Consider the following 19,774-nt stretch of genomic DNA (forward strand, 5'->3'; position numbering starts at 1 on the left):
CCTGGTGATTCGTCATTACAAGAGCAGGATTTGCAGTTGTTATTTTTTAGCTGTAAGCAAGGACTGATTTGGCTCATGGTGATCCCAATAGGCAGAGGGTTCCTGGGGGCAGATATCTATCTGTTCTGAGAGCTGTTTCTCTCTGGAGAAGATTGCATGCTAGGCAGAAGGTGGTCTTCTATTTGCTACCAATGGTTTATTAAAGGTAATAGTCATTTTGCAGGAGAACAGCAAATCCTACTGATGACTTTCCCCTCCCTAAAAATCCATGTCAATTCATGTTTGAGACCTGGAGCTCCAGTCTGCCTTTCAGCTGGAGTGCAAAGTTGAGCAAGCAAAGCTGTTCTATTCGGGGACCACTTCCTTCCAGACTGAGCCCACAGGGACAGAAGGATATGCTTTCAGTGCAGCTCCTGAGGAGCACAGTCCCGCAGAGCAGCCTGTCTCAACCATTTGCAGCACGATAAACACATGGGCTAAGTTTCCCTTTCCTAAGGGCTGTGTGCTTTACAGGTGTCTGTAGGGCAGGCACTTGTGCTGACAGCCTGCCACTCAAACAGCAAGCTGATGAGCTCCAAGGGTCACCAAGTTGGTTATAGGAAGCGAACCAGAATAAACAGCCTCTTTATCAGGCTTTATTTTCTAGCGGACTTGTAGAACACTCCAGCTTTGCTCTCTGAGGGAAGTTGCCTGCTGTGAGATGCCTGGGGATTTATCTGGCTACGGCTCAGCTAATTTACACGCTTGGTCTCCTCTCCCACATCTGCTTCCTCTTCCACCTCGTGCCTGGCACCTTCTCCTTCTGGCAGGCAAGCAGAGAGGCTCTGCAAGAGCCAGTTCACTGCTCTCTGCGTTCGGGTGAAGACTGTACTGGTAATGTTATCCTAGATTGAATTTTCCCAGCATTTTTCTCCTGGGAAATTAACCTGTTAAGGTGACTCGCACTTCCATGAGCTACTAAGAAGCCCCTGCCTGGGTCACTGTGTACAACGCGTCTCTGATTTGAGCTGGGTTTTTTTCAGCAAAAGCTGGGTGTGCTGTGGTCCAGGAGTTTGCAGAGGGGAGCAGGCTGTTATATTGGTGCCTGCTCTGCGGCCAAGGTAAGCATGGTGCTGCTCACCCCGGTCTTGAGAGCCCAGCGACTTCCCTCGTGCTGGGCCATCTCAACAAGAAAGGAAACAGGCCCTTTTTTCACTTCCCACTCACTAAAACAAAGGCTTGTTCACAAGGTCTCATGCTTTAACCCAAACTCTTTGTCCATGGCCAGCTCCCACAGACCAGCACGTACCGATAGCATCAAAGTTTTCCTTGGAAACCCTCCAAGGGATTCAGCTTGGTGGACCACACAGTTATTCATACACAGTTTGGGAACTACTGATCTGCCTGAATCCAACTAGACCTTTTTTTTTTTTTCCCCTTTTCTTTCTGTGCCATTGATTTCACACTTTTCTCAACTACCAGAATACAGTTAGCATTTCTTATCTCTCTAGAAGTTAAATTTTATTCTTTGGGCTTCATCTGTGCTTTGCTTGGCATGCCTGCACCCCTTGGAGCAACACCGGTCCCATCCTCCAAGATTAAGCTCACTTATTCCCTTGTTTTTAAAATGTACTTAACAGTTGCATGTGCCTAAGCAAGAAGGGAACTTTTAGAGAGGTGAGAGCCCAATCTGCATCTTCAAGACTTGCTGCAGGTGTGATCATCCAAACCCAGAAAGATGGGACAGAAACACTCAGTGGCTAAACATAGTCCTTGAAAAATAAGACTTTGAGACATCCTTGCTATCAAGTTGCAGCAAACCTCTCCGTGATGGTTCCTAACCTAGAACTTTCTCCCAGCTTTTCATGTGTCTTAAAATTATGTGACCGTGGAATGGCTTGCTGGGTAAGCATCTTTGCAGGCTTTTCTGATGGGGTTATTTGAAACATCCCTGAAGAACTAACTGTGATATTGTGGGCCCCATAGTGAGGATTTAGCCTTTTCAGTGTCCCATTGTGGAGTATTTTTTTGGCCCTATCTCCAAACTACTGGTCTGTGATTTCACCCCTTTCTGCTCGTAATTCACAGGGCAGCATTTGCTGAAAAACAAGAGGGAAGCTTTCCTAACTGGCCCCAGGCCGTGAAGCAGGAGGCTTTGTTGTTCAGCGCAGACACAACCTGTGCTTTCTCATGCTCAAGCTGTAACACAAATCTCTGCATGATTTCTATCCCTGCATGATTTTATCCTAATGGGTTCGCCAGCAGGAGAATCCACTTGTCTTGCAAGATCTTTATTTGACATTTTGGGTGTTTACCTTTTGGGGATAAGCACAAGGTCTGAGAAGTGGTTTGGTGGGCCTGTATTTGGCAAAGAGGTGCCGAAGCTGCAGGCTGGGACCTTTGCTGGCTCACAGCCTGTCCACCAAGTGCAGAGCAGCTGGTGGCTGCTAGAGGGGACAGTCACTGGGGACAGCATAGTGCTGGGGCACTGCTACCCTGATGGGTCTGCAGGGTGATTCCACAGGTATACTCCTTAGGAAATGGCAGAAATTCTAGTTCTATACGTGGGGAGGGAAAACAGCCTGGAAGTGGTGCTCCTTCCAAAGTTTTGAGCTTGTTCCTACCAAGCTTCACTCCAGCTTGGCTTACACTGCATTAAAAATAACTGTATTTTCATTATGTTTAAGGCCTCATTGACAATGTGCTAGAACAAGTCTGACTGCAGTTAAGATCACAGCATAAATGACTTGGAAAAGCTGCTTGTTAGGAAAGGGTTATACTGTTATGGACAGCTTGTATAGCAAGATGTGTCTTCAAGGAGTGCCTCTGGCCAGGAGGAACTCATAAGCAGTATCTTGTGGGGAATAGGTGTCCTTTGGCACTGTCCTGGATTGGAGCTTACAGAAGAACATATTTACATTCACACAGTCTGAATAAGTCATAATTTAAAAGTGTGCCCTGGGATGTGACTATCACTACCATTGTTCCTGTTTCTAAAAGTATTTGTTGGCAAAATGAAGCGTGAGCGTCTGACTCGAGCTGCCATCTACCCTCTGCCACTGCCTCATTGTGTGGCCTTGGGCAAGTCCTGCAATTATACTGGGACCTTGTTTTCCAGCCCTGAAACTTGTATAATAAACATCCCCCTACTCACACTAGGTTTTCTGTGCCACTTAAAGCCAGCCACTGATTCTGCCTTTCTCCTTCGTGCCTTCCTAAGCAAGAAGCTGCATTAATTTCAGTGAAGCTGCTCATTGTAATAAGGGCTTTTCTGGATAAGGGCAGCAGTGAGGTCTGTGGTGACCAGCCAGCACTTAGAGATGTGGGGGGGAAAGACACTGTGTCATTACAAAAAACTAATTACATTATTATTAAGCTCATTACTGTTTCCTGCTGAAAGGATCAGTATTCAGAGCCTGATGTGTTCTCCCAAGAAATCAATGGGATACAGGGTTTGTATTCATTTCTTTGAGATCTCAGCAGATCCTTAGCAAAGACAGTGAATGGTATAAAATGTTACTTTAAAAAACCTAGTTACTGTGCCTGTATAGGAACACATGTGATGTACAGCATGAAATTTGGGGAAAAAGTTTCTTTTTAAACAGCAAGGTTTTATTTCTCAAGTTAAGCAATAAAAGCTTTACAGCTGTGTTTTTTCCTAACAGGTAATTTTAGAATGGCTTAAATATCCTTGTACCTTCCCTCTGTGTGAACTGCTCTTTGTTGCATCTTTAGGCTGCAGTGAGCACCTTTCCCAATTATATTCTTGCTCTCTCTTGCTCCCCTTTCCCTCCCTCCTTTGACTCTTGTCGAAATAAGCTGTTCTGGACAACACCATAGCCTGCACAGATTTTGACACTTCTTTATTAACAAACTGCAGATTAACATTTTGGTTATTCATCAAAGATGATTCCAGTATTGAATAGTCATTGCTATTTCAGCTGCCCTGCAATAGGAACATTAAGTTCTCAGATAAACAAAAGAAAAGCTGCCTTAATTTCACTCTAGCACTAGTACACGCTACTACATATTTCTTGCCCTTCCTACCGCAGTTGAATAACTCTAAGTATGGTCTAAGTGACTGGCAAGGTATGCTGCTGAGCTGAGTGAGTAGTGCTCCAGTGATGAAAAAACTCCAGGACTGTAGCAAATGATTGCTAAATTAAGGTGACCAAAAGCTGGACTTCTGGAGGTACAGGATCAGTAGCGGGTATAACAAGTGTGTTTCTTGCTATGGTAAAGCCCTACTCGCTACTCTGATGCATTATGTAGTTTTGCTATTTTCTTCTAAAGCATCTGTACTGGTCAGTGCTAAGGGGAAGATGCTGGATACAGGAATGGTATAGTCTGTTATAACATCTCACATTTTCTGAAATAGCAAACCCAAAGTAACTCTCTTGTGCTCCAGCTGTCCTATGCTGTTTTTTGTAATGCAACCACAAATTGACAAACAGTACACATTCAGTAAACTAGCAAGACTGGAGGAAATTGCATTAGGTGTCATTATTGATGTGCTGCTGTTTTCCAGTTGATTCTCCCTGGAAAGAAAGTAAACAGAGGCAAAATACAGTTTGCTTTATTTTCTTCCTTTTCCAGACAGCTGCATTTTTCCAGGGTCAGGTTTTCCTGGATCCTCCCAAACCATCCTAGAGATTATAACTGGCATAATATGAGACTTGGACAAGCTGCTGATATAGTCATTTATAACAGCACTCCTTAAACCGGGACACAGGCAAATAACCTTTGTTATTTATGGACTATTAGTGCTCAGATATAAAGGAACCCCTAAAAACACTGCAGACCAGAAGATACAGATGATCTTTTAGGCAGAACAACGCATTAGTCTCTCCCAGCCTATCAGCTCTGTGTGATATGAAACCTGCTATTTCTCTGTGGATTTTTGTGTAGAGAAGAGATATCATACTAATCCTTTCAGGATCAAGTAAGCAATAGAGAATTTTATACAATTTCCCCAAGTACGACCTGAAAATAGATGTTAGGATGGTGCATTTCTTTCTGTTCCACTCCCCAAGATGATGGATGAGTAATGCCAGTTTGCGCTTTGCTAGTGCATGTGTCTGTGTTTGTTCATTTAAAAAAAAAAAAGACGACTTAAAATTTAATGTAAAATAAGTTAAAGGAGGGCAGGATGAAAAAGTAGATAGCCCTCTGGCTTGGTACCCAGTGCAAACTTCTAATTCGTGTTGAGGACAAACCTCCTGGTTGCAGCCAGAAACTTATTATTCCAACAGGTTTATTACAGAGCTGGTTCTACAGTGCAAGATGGTGTGAAAACAAGAGTTGCCCAGGGACATTGTGTTTTGCTGGAACAAAACAAGAAAATTCTCGGGGAGGGCTTCTCATTGTGCAATTAAGCATCCAAGCATTAACAAAAGAAAAAATTCCAGTAATTGTAAATTTGCCACAGTACATACAAGAAGTGTAATGACACCAGACAAAAACTTGCTCCTGCCTGAAGATGACACGCATCCAGAAAAATACCCCTCTCTCCCAGTGGAGCAGCTCTGGATTTACATGAGAGCAAATCGGTACCAAATTCAACCCATTGTGTTCTGTTTTGTTCTTGTTTGTTAGACACAAAAGACAAACTGCATTAAGTTCTGTCTGAGCAGCAGTCCCCAACCGAGCTATTGTAAAGGGCTGCCCCATTTTCAGGACACGTGATTGGCGCTTTGAGGTTTCTCCAGTCAGACATCAAGAATTACACGCAACTTTTAAAAATGCAGGCCTCCAATCATGACCGAATTCTTATTGACATTACTAAATGAAAAGGCATTTTCATGAGGATGGAAATTCTGGCCCTGCTGAAATCAATGGCAAGATTTCTGTTGGGTTGGTTGGAGCCTGGGTTCCCTCATCCATATTTTAACAGCATCACTGCTCATTCTCCAGAGGAAAATAGGAAACTTCAGGGGAAGATTAAATTTGCCTTTCCAAGTGATTCTTGTCCCCTCTAGCTAGTGGAAAATCTGACTGTAGATGTCGTTTGTGGGTTGTGCTCTTACCTAAGGAAATAAATGGGGAAAAGAAGAACAGGGCAGAAATCCCTTCCTGTTGCTTAATAAGCAGTTATGCTTCCAGAGCCAGCAAAGCCAGTCATCTTAATTGAATGAATAATGTTTTTCCACTATTCCTGATCTTCTGTAAATTAATTACTGTTTTCAGTAACACCCATCTGTGACAAGCATGATTAGGAGATTGAGTCAATTATGAGATCACTCTGAATTTACACCAAATGCAACAAGAGTGAGGGAACAGCTGCCTCAAACGTGAGGTGAAAAGGTTTTGAAGCTACTTCATGTCCCCAGGTAAGCAGACATACAATGTGAATCCTTCTTCTATGAATCACATTGTGCTTATCAATTATTTTTTTTGTGATTAGCTTTGCAGAAGAAATCAAGCTTGCTTAGGCTCTTTTGTCCCCAGTAACCTTGCTAAATCTATACAGCCACTTCTGGCTTTTAAGTCCCCTACTTTCAGATCCTGATTTTCTTTTTTTCTTTTTTTTTTTTTTTTTTTTCTTTTCCCTGCCTTTTCCAGAACTCTCCTCAAGGGTATTCTTTCGTTTAAGGTCTCCTTTCTATCTCACACAAGAGATGACTAAATGCAACACCTCAAAAGGAACTAGTTCTGAACTGCTCATCACCTAGGGAAAATGTACTAAAAGGCTCTCAAGAACAAACTGTAGAGAGAAATTGGCAACCGTAGAGCTAATATAACTGTGCAGGTACTGTAAGGATACTGGTTTTGGGAAAACATACTGCTTTCAGAAATTCCAGAAATGAACTGCTGCAAAAATGTGATGCTTTTGATTACATATTGTATGGTTTAGGTCAATAGTGTGCTCTGTAATTCTTTTGTCCTGAGAGAAGACCCCAGAGATTGTTCAGTCAATAGGCTCGGTTGGGAATAATACAGTTTCTCTGATCCTGTGGAAGTGTACTGGTGTTCTGTTTTTCTCGCAAGCATGTAAGACAACCCACATCAGACAGGTCTGTTTAAGATCCATGATTGCAGCAGGCAGCCAAGGACCAGACCCCCAGCTGGAGAAAACCAGCTGAGGCCTCTTGATTTTAATGGGTGGCTGCTGAGCCATACCACTCTCGCATCCAGCCCCCTCATCTTAGGGTGCAACTAATTACAGCAAATAATTAGGTTTCCTCGTTCTCACCAGAGCCATTTTGTAATCTATTTTTAGTACTCCTTCAACAGTATGCTGTCTGCACCCTCAAAAACTATCCAGAAGCCCCTTCCCCATAGTGTTCCTATCAAGCAATAGTTATTCCTATTTTCAGTCTCACCATCTGGCTAAAAAACCCCAAACCATAAATCCCCATGGTTTTATTTGTAAATTCTTTAGAGGGGGAGAAAATAGATCTTTCAACACCTTCATATTTCACAGAGAGCCTTCAGGGTCCCTCTTTTTATTTATGAAGGTCCACCTTGCAATGAGTGGAAAACCTGTAACAAAGCATGCTGTTAATGGTACTTCACAAAAGAACAAAAGTCCAGTAACTGTTTGCTTAGTCCATCTCTAGGGGCAGGGGGGGGAACCCCCAATGATTTCCAAGAACAAGTGACCTCCTTCTCTGCGCCAGGCACTCTGTGTTAATTACAGCACAGCTGGCATCATTCAGGTTCACAAGCGATCCGCAGCACACAGTACATCAAACTGCGTGGTACAAACCAGCATGAACACTTTCTTCCCAGCTATGTGCCTATGTTTTTAACATACATTGTGAGCTCCTCATTTTGATATTGTGATTATAGAAAGCAAGAAGAGCCAGAAAGATATTCCCTGGGAAAATATTTTAAAAATATTTCAGCAACTTACTGGTTTCCAGACTACAGCTTGTAATGGGCTTTATGACAGCTTAAAAAAGATAAAAAGGACCGTTTTGAATGCGCTGAACTTAGGGCTGGCCTTTAGAATTGTCTGCTGGTGCTGGGAAGCATAGACACAGTCTTTTTTGGTGGGTTTAAGCTTAAAAGAGAGACGGGGGAGAGAGGGGTTGCAATATAAAGCCTCTTCTGTTGTTCTGCAAATGTATTTCTGGTTTCTTCTGCTCCTGTGTCTGGGGCCTCATTCTACACTGTATGTGGGGTGGATGCCCCTGAGGGGACTGTTAGGGTTTTCTGGAAACAAAGCAGTAGATTTTTGTTTATTCCCAGTTGAGAATAACAGGGAGTGAGGGAATGAAGCTGAGTGTCTGTATGTACGACAGATACACTCCAGCGTAAGCTGCTTTTTTGTTTTGGTTTGAGCCGCTGATTGCCCCAGCTGCCATGGGCAGGATGTCAAGGTGAGGTGGTAGGAGATGGTGCCCACGCTGCACAGCATGGTGGCTCCAGAGAAGTGTGATAACAGAAGAAGAAGGGGCTGCCCTAGCCTGGAGAGTAAGCAGGCAGGATGCAAGGGGAGCAAGCACCTACAGAAACTGCCCTACAGCTGCTTGGGCTTCCCCCTGCCTGCAGCCCTGCTCCATCCCTGGGCTCCCGGGTGCAGAGGGGAATTGATGCTGCACCTCCAGCAAGCCCCAGGTAGCAGAGATGCAGTGACACAGTGCAGGCTTTGGGCTGGGAGGGGAATTCCCCATACCACAGGTGTCTCACGGTAGTTTTAATTCCTTTTTTTTTTTGTGTGCTGGCTGTGGGAATAGCTCAAGAAGAGATACAGGGTGGCCTGGGATCTGGCTGAGACTGATGCAGTGTAAGTCAGAGGAGTTGACCTAGGGTGGGAAAGTCCTATGTGCAAGCAATGAAATGTGGGTTGCTCCACAACTGCCAAGAAGTGATGTTTGCCATGCTTGAAGGTGCAAAGAAACCCTCTAAAGGTGATTATCTACTACTCTGGGTAGACACGGCAGTCCTGTGAGGGTGCAAGCTGGCCAGGAGAACAAATAAGCAATGATCTTCTATAAAGCACCAAGTGCCAGGAAGCATCCCTGACTGGGGTAACTGGTCTGATCTCCTGTGGGAGAACTGTGCAGAGCACTGAAAAACCAAGCAGCTGCCAACGGGCATGGCTGGATTCCTATAAAAGAAAGAATTTCCACTGCAATATCCAAATGGCAGTGTGGAGAGCTCATCGCCACTGAGCACAAAGCTCCTACCGATGTGTAGAATGAGCACAAAGATGCATTTTATCAGCTGTGTAAAAAGGACTTAGATTTTGTGTTGTGATGTCTGCATCTTGCTGTTTTATTGATGAGTCAGTGTCAGAATCCACAAGCTGATGTAATGGGATGGCTGCAAGTCATGGGAAGGAGATGCCTGGGAGAAAAACAAAGAAATAAAATTGCTTGGCTCTTGTCAAAACAACTCTTTGATGATGAGATAGGTGACAAAAAAATGGGGGGAAGAGGGTAACAGAGCTTCTGCCTTTCTGAGATAAAATAAGCCCCCTCACTGTCATTCTAAAAACACAAAGTCTTGAGCAAATGTGGCTACGAAGGAAGAGAGTAAGATGACCTGATGGCTGCTAAAGCAGTAAGAAAAACATGGAGAACAAAATAGTGAGAGGAACAATATTTAGGGACACGTGCATAAGCAAAAGGGAAAACTGCTGCTGGCGCGATGAGGAATAATGCCACCAATGCAGCAGGTCAATCTACTGCAAAAGAATGTGGTTCATCTGTTTTGGGGGACTCCCAAAGCAGATTCAATTTCATGCCTTAAGAGACTGTAATGCTCCTTTGGAAGTAGTCCTTTGCCCTTCTTCTCAAGCAGTGCCAGAGAGAAACCCACAGCAGAGGAGAAAGGAAAAAAAAAAAATGAAGCAGAAAGGTGTTTAAATTATCCCAGTGATGAAACGGATCTTTAAAATACAGAGAACCAGCTACAGGGCAGTTAAGCCACAACTAGTGAGCACCAAATATTGTTTTTAAAGTTTAGCCCAACTTTAAGCAGGCTGACTTCACTCTGTCCATCTCTTCCATCTGAGGAGATTTCCAGGGGTAAACAATGGAAGAAGAGGGAATGGCATTGAGGCATTCTCTGGAGGACAGTTAAGTGTAATGAAAAGCAGGACACATCAGAGAAGTAGCGGTAGAAAAGCCCAAGCAACATAGTTGGAACACACACTGAGAAAAAGGTACAGAGAAAACTTTTGGACTGAGTATAGATGAACAAAGTCGTTTAGTCCATCAACTTGTCTTTTGTTGTTATTTGATTTCTGTTACACTAAAGGAAATGCAGTTGAGTTACATTCTCTGTAAATTGGTGAGTCTCCATCAAGAATACCACACTCTAATAGCTCTTTCTAATAAAAAAAAAAAAGCTTCAAGGTCTGAAATGTTCGACTAGTGGTGCAGGACACAGCATGAAGTCAGAGCTAACAGTAGGATGTAGATGATAAAACCAGCATCAGGACAAATAAGATATGGACAGAGACCTTATGTGATAGCTCAAATCTGGTTAAAATCACAGCAAAGCAAGTTAGGTTTCTTTTGACGGTCAGTACTTTTTTCAAACAAGTAACTGCCTGGCTAATCACTCGGAGCAATAGAGAAGTGGGTAGGTACAGGGGCAATTTCAGCCACATAAAAATTCTCCATCTAGAGAAGTGTTTCAGGCTAAGGCTTGAGCACCCACGCCTGTAGCATGACCTGATATTGAAGTGTGGGGACTGCCATCTGAGAAACTCCCTTTTGTGGCATAGCAGATCCTACCTGCTACTGAGGAAGAGGATGAGCATTCATCAGAAAGAAATGTAGAAGTCAGAAGAGTCCAGCAACCTGTTGAAGCAAAGTAGGGAGTCTCTGCAGCAGCACTGAGACCAGCTGCCTCTCCAAATAGGTGGCCTAACATCATAGGGTTGCTTACTTCATGCTTCTCACAGAAAGTTCCTCATCCGTTCTCTGCTAAATTCCTCACTGGGTCTTTAGGCCCCATTTCCCCATGGAAAGGGAAGGAAATGAAAAAGGAGTCAAGGTCACACTCACGTCAGGTCAGCTGCCATCCCCGCATGCCAGGGAGTGCATCTAACTCGAGGGTATAGCAATGAACTGAGATCCGTTCTCAATACATATGTACCTAATGTGCCTATATAAGGACAAAAACTGTGGGGCACAAGGGAAGAAAACCAAACCAAAACCCAAATCATGTCTAGCATGACCAAGCTTCCTGTAATTTAGCCAACTTAAAAGTCTGGGAGGGGAGAAATTTCCCAGAAAACAGCGCCATCGAAAACATGTTTGAAGGAGGAGGGTGAGTTATCTGATTTATGAGCTTTTTTAAAAAAAAAAAGACTTGGTTCTGTTGGTAGGAAACATCTTCATCGCTTCCTTTAGAAGGTTTATCTTACTCTTTATCAATGAGTGGACTGTACTGATATCCGTAGGAGTAATCTGGACTCTACATTATTGTCCCTTTGAAAGTGCGGTTGTTCTCAGCAGTTCTGGTGGGCAGGCTTCATATGGTTAGCAAGTTCAGCCTGGAAAATCCCGCCTGTATTTGTTCTAATCTCTCCCTCTGGATTCTTCCTTAAATCACACATGGTATATAAGCATGAGACTATGCTTCCTGAGGAATGGATCAGAATTGATAAGCCAATTAACAAAAGCTTGAGAGCTGCCTTCTTGCTGTTTTTACACCACCCCAATTTTTGCAGCAGAGGATCGCAGTGCTGATTTTATCATAAATCATTAGTCGTTATTTCTTTCAGCAAAGCCTTTGACAGCTTGCTTTGTGTAGTGTAGTGGAACATTCCACAGGATGACAAAGCAAACATATGTTTGAGGATCTGTGCAAGACGCTAATTGCAACAGGGCACGAGGACAGGTGTGGGAACATGGTGTAGTACGCTACTTTCAGTGACACATAGACCATTCAATTCCCCATAGGTCTTGCACTTCATTTACTTTTGGGAAGATATTCTGCAATACTATCACAGAGGGGAAGGAGAAGGGAAAGCAAAATTGGCAGCAGTTTATGATATTTTACACTACTGCAAGACAGTGGGGAACTCTGGTTCATAAAGTCAATCAATATTAAAGTTTCTTCTATTTGAATGCTCACAGCCGGAGCAGAGGTTTTGCCATCCTGTTCCTCCATCTGTACACCAGTTCAAAATGAATCATCTGCACTAGTGGACAGTGAAGAGAGTAAGTGCTTCCACAAAACAGCTTTTTTAAAGAAAACCTTTAAAATTAAACCATAGCCATCTGTCATGGTAAAGCACAGATACACTTTTCACCTTCAGAGAGCTTTACAGGCATTGACTAATTAGTCCTTGGGACCTAAGAGGACTGATTTTTTCCCAATTTAGATTGGGAAGTCAGCAGGGGCATCTTGTATCCTGGGGCAGGAATTTAGGCTCCCTGCGAGGCCGCAGAATTGCAATCCTTTTGTAGTAGTGCACGTTTTCAAGGAGGGGGTGTGTAAAGTTGAGCGCTTCTACCCCTACTTATGCACTTGTGACAAATTAAAGGCTTGATTTTTTTTTTCCACAACTGATGCACATCCAGATGCTCCTATTGACTTATAAATACTAAATGTCTAATTTGAACAGGAGCTGCAGGTGCTCAGTCCTTTGAATACTAAGTCATCAAAAAGGGTGTGAATTAGACATACACAAGTGTCCATTGATTTGTTAGCTGAACTGGAAAATATTTCCCATGCTCTAAATGTTTTTGAATTGATCTGAAAAGTGTTTTATTTTTAACCAAAATGACCTTCTCCTACCACACTTTTTTTTTTTTTTTAATTTTGTGCTGAATAAAATGTTTTATTTCATTTTCTGCATTGGTTTAAAGAATAAGAGCTTTAGGTAGCTTAAATCTTGAAAGGTCATGAGCTTTGCTCTGTTCTGTCATTTAGAAATGCCAGATTAAAAACTTCCCCTTTTTTAAAAGAGAAATAATTTTTTGACTTACGGCATTCATCAAGTTTGATATGAATAGATGAACAGGTTTTGTTGACTCAGAACTTCACATTTCAGCAAACAAATCATTCTCCTGTCTTTAACTTCAGGCTTGGGAGCTGAACTAAGGACATTCACAGGGTGATAGTAGCTCTCCAAATGAAAACCTTGGATGCAGACTCTGCTGGTTCAGGCTAAGGCATTTGAGTGACCACAACCTCCAGCCATCTGCTTTGCCCTTTTGCTGGAGGTTACGAGCTCCACCACAAAGACAATTTGCCACAGAGACACGGCAGCTCACAAGTTATTGTGAATAGCCAGGCTGTGGACCGAGACTGCTGCTTCGTGGTCTGCACCAGTCTGATGGACTGAGCCCTACCCAACCCTTGTCCGCCTCTCCTCCCTTATCACTGTCATCTGGGAAGCAAACCCGCCCCAATGCCTTGCCAAAGGATGGCCCTACTTAGAGCAGGAAAGGCAGGGGGGAAAGGATCGTTGAAAAGAGGTGAGAGGTATTTAAAAACGGTAAGTAGGAGAAAGGTGATGCAGTGACTACAGTATGTTGGCAATGAAAGATATATTTGAAGGCTGTAACTTCCTCAAAGCCTTGACATAAAGAAGCAGAGAGTACTTTGAGCTATTGAATAAAGGGAGGATGGCAAAAGGGACGCATGAAAAATGGATGATGTAAGTACGTAAGAGAAACGCATTAAAACACAGGGGTGTGAGAATTGTGAATCACATCCATGGGGTTAAAGTAGGACAGGATGGTACCTACAAGACTTTTGCCTCAGCTTTTCAGAGTTCCCATAAATCAATACACAGTCCAGCAATTATGTGAATAAAACATAGTATTTAAGGCCTTTCAATTTCTCTGAAGAGTCATATACATTGAAGTGGGAGGTTCTGAGAATTGCAGCCCAGTTTTTGTGTATGTTTGTTCTAAATGCACATTATTTAGGATACCCTGCTATCTAAGGAATATGTGTTCAAAGGTTAGGATGTTTTGAACAGTTCTTTACAACCAGCTCTGAAGCCTCATTATTTTTTTTGGCATGGACGGCTCTTTTCGGCCACGAGCATTACACTCTTCAAGAAATATGCAAAATAAAATGTGGCAGCAGGGCAAAATATTTTATAGGCAAAGTGACTTTCCATAATAATGGACTAATAAATGCAGAAGGGGGGAAGGCCAAGCGCAAATGCATTTCAGCATTCACAAGTGCATTTGTGCCACTGCTGCAGCTGCTGGAGTGCCACTTACTTGCGTGGATTCATTCAGTGAAGCATTTGAAGTTAATCACTTCATTAGGAAAGTGGGCATCCAGCATACCTCTGAGCAGTGAGCTTGCACTCTTTATTGCTACTTTGCTGCCAGCAGTTACTGTTGATCAATTAATATTATGAAAGGATTAAAATGGATGATAGACAGAACAGTCTGTTATTTCCAGCAAGAAAGTCACAAATCTGTCAAAAGACTTGTAAGTAAGTCCTAGGGAGGGTTTGCTAGTGCAGCAGTATTCCTCACACTGCAATTTGGGGCAGGAGGCTTTGACCTTGATCGGCAGGGAATTGTGCTGTGCCACTGCTGGAGACAGATGTTGCACTACTTCTATGACTTTCTCTGTACCTGCTTGTTTTCCTTATGTGTTGAACTCTGTGTTATGGAGAAAGGATGGCATTTACCATGACCGTGGGCAGTGTTTACTTTCTTGCTCATTGAAGTCTCTGTAGCCTATTGCAATATAAATAACACAGCTGCTGCCCAGAAAGGATGGAACTGGTCATTAATATTAAAGTAGTACATATGTGACATGGCTTAGCACCCTTCAAACCTCAATTGCACATAAAACAGAGCTGCTGAACTGATAAAAACAGGCCATTTTTATCAAATCTTAATCTGTATAGAACACAAGGTGACTAGAAAATGAGTGAACGTTCAAGAAGGTTTGCAGCCTGTTGAAGGAGTGAGCAGCCCCTAAGTTTTGGGGCTTTTCTTGTTTAAGTTTTCTGTGGTTTGTGCACTGGCCAGTAATGCTATTACCTGCAAATCAAACAGGATAGCAGACTGGGTAAAGCAGTAAACACTTCAATCAAAATGCAGTGAGTTTCTTCACAAGGTTATGATTATTAATAATAACTGTGCCACAGTTGTATCAGGAGACCACAAATGAAATTGGAGCTGAAATATATTGGTTATCTACAAACACATAGAAAAAAAAAAAAAAACCAGCTATCTTGGAGAATTTACAGCTTAAACTGACAAGGTTAAAACCCAAACAAACAAGTAAACAAAAAAACCCCAACAACAGAACAAAAGAAAAGAGAGAGACAGGGTAGGAAATGAATTCCCAAAGCTGATACAGTTCACCCACAGTTGTATGGTGGATTAAGGGCTCACAGCTGAGTCAAAACTCAGGAGTCCCAATTCCCTGACTGCCCGGCTCTATCCTTTCAAGATAAGGGAAATGAATCAAAGGCTAAAATGAGCAGAAAAGATATTGATCCTTAAATGTGGTTGAAACAAATAAAAGGTTTTATCATAAAATGTTAATCTGAGAGCAGATATAAGGAACGTCACTGTGTGGTGGAGAAGAAAACACGGCATGCAGCAAACAGCTCTGTTATGTCTTGGAAAAGTGATTAAAATGCCTCTTGTGTCTTCTCCAAGGACTTCTGTTAGTGTCTCTTCTTTCAGCCAGGCATCTGAGCTTGGAGCTGCGAAGAAATCAAGTTCTCTCGTCCTCTCTGCTAAACTCTCTCTGCAGTCATCGTTGATAAGCCGCTGGTGTTACAGAGAGCAAGGGGAGCAAACAAACCCTGCCAGCGATCACACAGCCAGCAGCCGGCCGGGGCTGGGACCCTGCCCTGTTCCGTGTTGGTGTTGGCCACCTTCTCTTGTCAAGGTGCATGGTTGGATGTCATGGTCTGTAACCTAAGATGATTGATAATCAACTTCCCATTCCCCAGGTCAAGCACCAAATGCTTTTCTTCATTATTTGAGGGTGATCCAATGCTGTTTCCTACCAAAAGAGCGATTTTTGTTCATTTCCATGAGGGGTGAATTAAGCCCTGGAAACAGAGGGTGAAAACCACACTTCCTGGGCCGTTCCTTCTATTGGTGACAGTGCTGTGGTAAGCCTTCCTCTCTGGTAAATTATTCTGCTGCAGATTCAAGAGTGAACATGGTGAGAACAGCCCAGGTCCCTTGTTATTTAAATAGATGTGCAGGACTTCTTATGAAAGTAAGAGTTACTAGGGCTTGTACATGAAAGCTGGGAAATAGCACTGCATTCGCTACATATTGCAGATCATAGGACTCCCTTGAATTCCTGCTTGAAGTTATAAAAGTGAGATTTAGCTTGCATCAATGTCTCAGCAAAATGCCTGGTTTGATTTAAACTTTTCTGGTCAGGACCAGCTTACAACCACTATTGGGCAGCTCCAGTGATTAACTGTTTTCACTGCAACAGGAGAGAAGCTCCTCTCAAGTTCAGAGCTTGCTGAACTTCAACATTAAATTGTTTTTGGTTTGGGTTTTTTCTTTAGTTTTTCTAGCTCTTCCCAAGTTTTTCTCCTTCAAACAACAGAAGACTGTGATGAAATCACTTCTAGACCTTATTGTTCATGAACTCCTGAAGAGGTTTTTCATAAGCAAGCTAAACTAGAAAAGAACAAGTAAACATCAGTAAAAACAGTTTGTAGAGGTGTGTTTTTCTTTGTAGAAACACAATAGGTTAATGCCATGAAAACTCTGAGAGCCATTCCCGACCTCTTCATTTTCCTGCTTGTTCATGCTTGGATTTCGTAATATAAATATTATAATTTCACAACCTTAATGTTTAACAATTTATTTTATTGTAAATCTATGTGCAGATAAGATGGAAATGAGTCCATAAACAGACCTAAACTACTGTTTGGAATGGGGTGGTTTGTAGGTTAATTAAAACATGTCTTACACGAGATTTATTTCTTTCTTCATTAAGCTGGCAGTTCTGCAAAGGTCGTCTTCTTCTCCACATATGTTATTGCATTGGTTTTGTTTGGCAAGGTTTTGGTAGCGGGGTGGGGGGGTTACAGGGGTGGCTTCTGTAAGAAACTGCTGGAAGCTTCCCCTGTGTTCGAGAGAGAGCGAGCCCATACTAGCTGGCTCTAAGACGGACCCGCCGCTGGCCAAGGCCGAGCCAATCAGTGATAGTGGTAACGCCTCTGTGATAACATTTTTAAGAAGGAAAAAAAGTTGGGACGGGGAGAAACTGCCGCCGGAGTGAGGAGTGAGAACATGTAAGAGAAACAAGCCTGCGGACACCAAGGTCAGTGAAGAAGGAGGGGGAGGAGATGCTCCAGGCGCCGGAGCGAAGATTCCCCTGCAGCCCGTGGTGAAGACCCTGGTGAGGCAGGCTGTCCCCCTGCAGTCCAGGGAGGTCCACGGTGGAGCAGATATCCACCTGCAGCCCGTGGAGGACCCAACGCCGGAGCAGGTGGGTTCCCGAAGGAGGCTGTGACCCCGTGGGAAGCCCACGCTGGAGCAGGCTCCTGGCAGGACCTGCGGATCTGTGGAGAGAGGAGCCCACGGAGCATGCTTTCTGGCAGGACTTGTGACCCCGTGGGGGACCCGCGCTGGAGCAGTGTGCTCCTGAAGGACTGCACACTGTGGAATGGACCCACGCTGGAGCAGTTCGTGAAGAACTGCAGCCCGTGGGAATGGCCCACGTTGGAGGAGTTCGTGGAGGACTGTCTCCCGTGGGTGGGACCCCACGCTGGAGCAGGGGAAGAGTGTGATCAGCCCTCGTCCTGAGGAGGTGAAGCGGCAGAAAATAACGTGTAATGACCATAAACCCCATCCCTGTCCCCTTGTGCCGCTGGGGGGGCTTGGTGGTGAAATCCGGGAGGGTAGTTGTGCCCGGGAAGAACGGAGGGGTGGTGGGAAGGTGTTCTGAGATTTCATTTTACTTCTCATTACCTTGCTCTGGTTGATTTGTAATAAATTGAGTATGTTTTGCAAATTGAGTCTGTTTTGCCCGTGACGGTAATAGTGAATGATCTCTCCTGTCCTTATCTCGACCCGCGAGCCTTTTGTTATATTTTCTCTCCCCTATCCAGCTGAGGATGGGGGAGTGATAGAATGGCTTTGGTGGGCACCTTGGTGTTCAGCCAGGGTCAACCCATCACAGTTATACACAAATGTATATACAGCAGCAGATTTACAGTCTGAATAGGTGTACTAAAACTGAGTCATAATAACCCTTACATCATACTGACCTTGTTTAATCATCCTGCACCAAATGTTCATATATACATATATATGAACATAAAATTCATACATATCTAAGTCTATAAAAGCAAACGGACAACTATAATTTAGGGACTGGAGTACGGAGATCCGCAAACATACTGAAGCTTAGAAAAATGAGCTTGAAGTTTCTGATACAGTCCATTTTTATGATGTCATTGTTTGTGAATTTAGGTCAGATCTTCAGGACCTATTAAAAAATATCTAATAGACTATACATGCACATGTATGTGCCAAAATGTTTTAATTCAAACCCAGAAGATAGCTAGCATTGTCAAAAGAGAGAGAAATTTATCTGTGACTTCTGAAAAGTCAAAATGCAATAATAATCCTGTATTTTGTTTCTACATCACATCTGGCATCCTGGTATGCTTTAATGGCTGTGAACAAGATTCTGTAGGTAATTTCTTATATGCATTTAAAATAGTGATATTTTTAAAGGCCATTCATAAAGCCTGTAAGAACAGTAAAATCCAACCATCTTTGCTATTGAGGGTAACAAAGACTATGTTGGATAACCTGTGCCTCAGGAAGGTTTCGGCCAGAAGTACTATGACAAAACTCAACTTCTGCAAAAATTGTCAGGAGCTCTTTCATCTCAGGGTCTAAATTTTTCACTGTCAAAAGTGATTAATGGCTTTGATGCTTTCTACGGTTTTGAGACAGTCGAGATTTCTACAGGCTGGGTTTCAACAGGTGATTAGCAGCCACTGGACTGTCCTGAAACATCCTCCTTGTCAGCAGAGCCAAGCAGCAGCCCTTCCTGGAAATTCCTTTATTTATTTATTTATTTGCATATTGATTTATTTTTAAGCTTGCAGCTGAAATAGCCACACAAATTAAAATGCTTAATTCTTCGTGTTTTCTGTTCCTGCGCTCCCTCTTCTGGCTTCCTATTATTACTCAGCAAACATCTTATGCCCACATTGTAAGAAAAACTCCGGTGTCGGTTGTAAAAGCATCAATTGTAAGGATAACGCCCACTTTGGTAGCAGACATCACAAAAGGGACTGCTACTTAATAATGGCCATAGCAGCCAAGCACTTCTCTATGTATTTATTCCAAGCAAAGGTTCCCTAGACTTTTGGAGAGCAAAAGTAATGCTAACGGTGGTGCAATAGTTGCAATACTATGGATATTAGATAGGGCTAGGGCTAAACAGAAGGCATCACTGGAGCATGCTCTCCAGATTTCTAGTTTGCTCTCTTGAACGGTGCAGTAGAATAGTGTGCTTAAATTTGTCCCCCAAAACCAGTAGAATTTTTTCACAAATTTTCTTCTAACTTGTCTAACAATAGCATTGTTAAATAAACATTCTCCTGCACTGTTTACAATCCAACTATTGTGGTGATATACAGCTGAAATCAATTTTAATGATTTCCATTGCTGAGCCTGAGAGAAAAATGAAAACACGGTGAACAAAATTTTGCGTTTCAGGTACTGTTTATTCTTAATAGTCTTCCAAACATCTTTCCTACCACCATATATATGTGCATTTACCTTCACAAACGAAGCTAGCCCACCATGTAAGCATAGTGGGAAACTGGTCCTCATCTAGCAGTGGAAAATGAGGTAAACAAAACTTTCTTGGACATCTTATATTTACAGCACCCTTTTCT

Source organism: Accipiter gentilis, chromosome 14 (assembly GCF_929443795.1).
Source record: "Accipiter gentilis chromosome 14, bAccGen1.1, whole genome shotgun sequence".
In the NCBI taxonomy this organism is placed as follows: Eukaryota; Metazoa; Chordata; class Aves; order Accipitriformes; family Accipitridae; genus Astur; species Astur gentilis.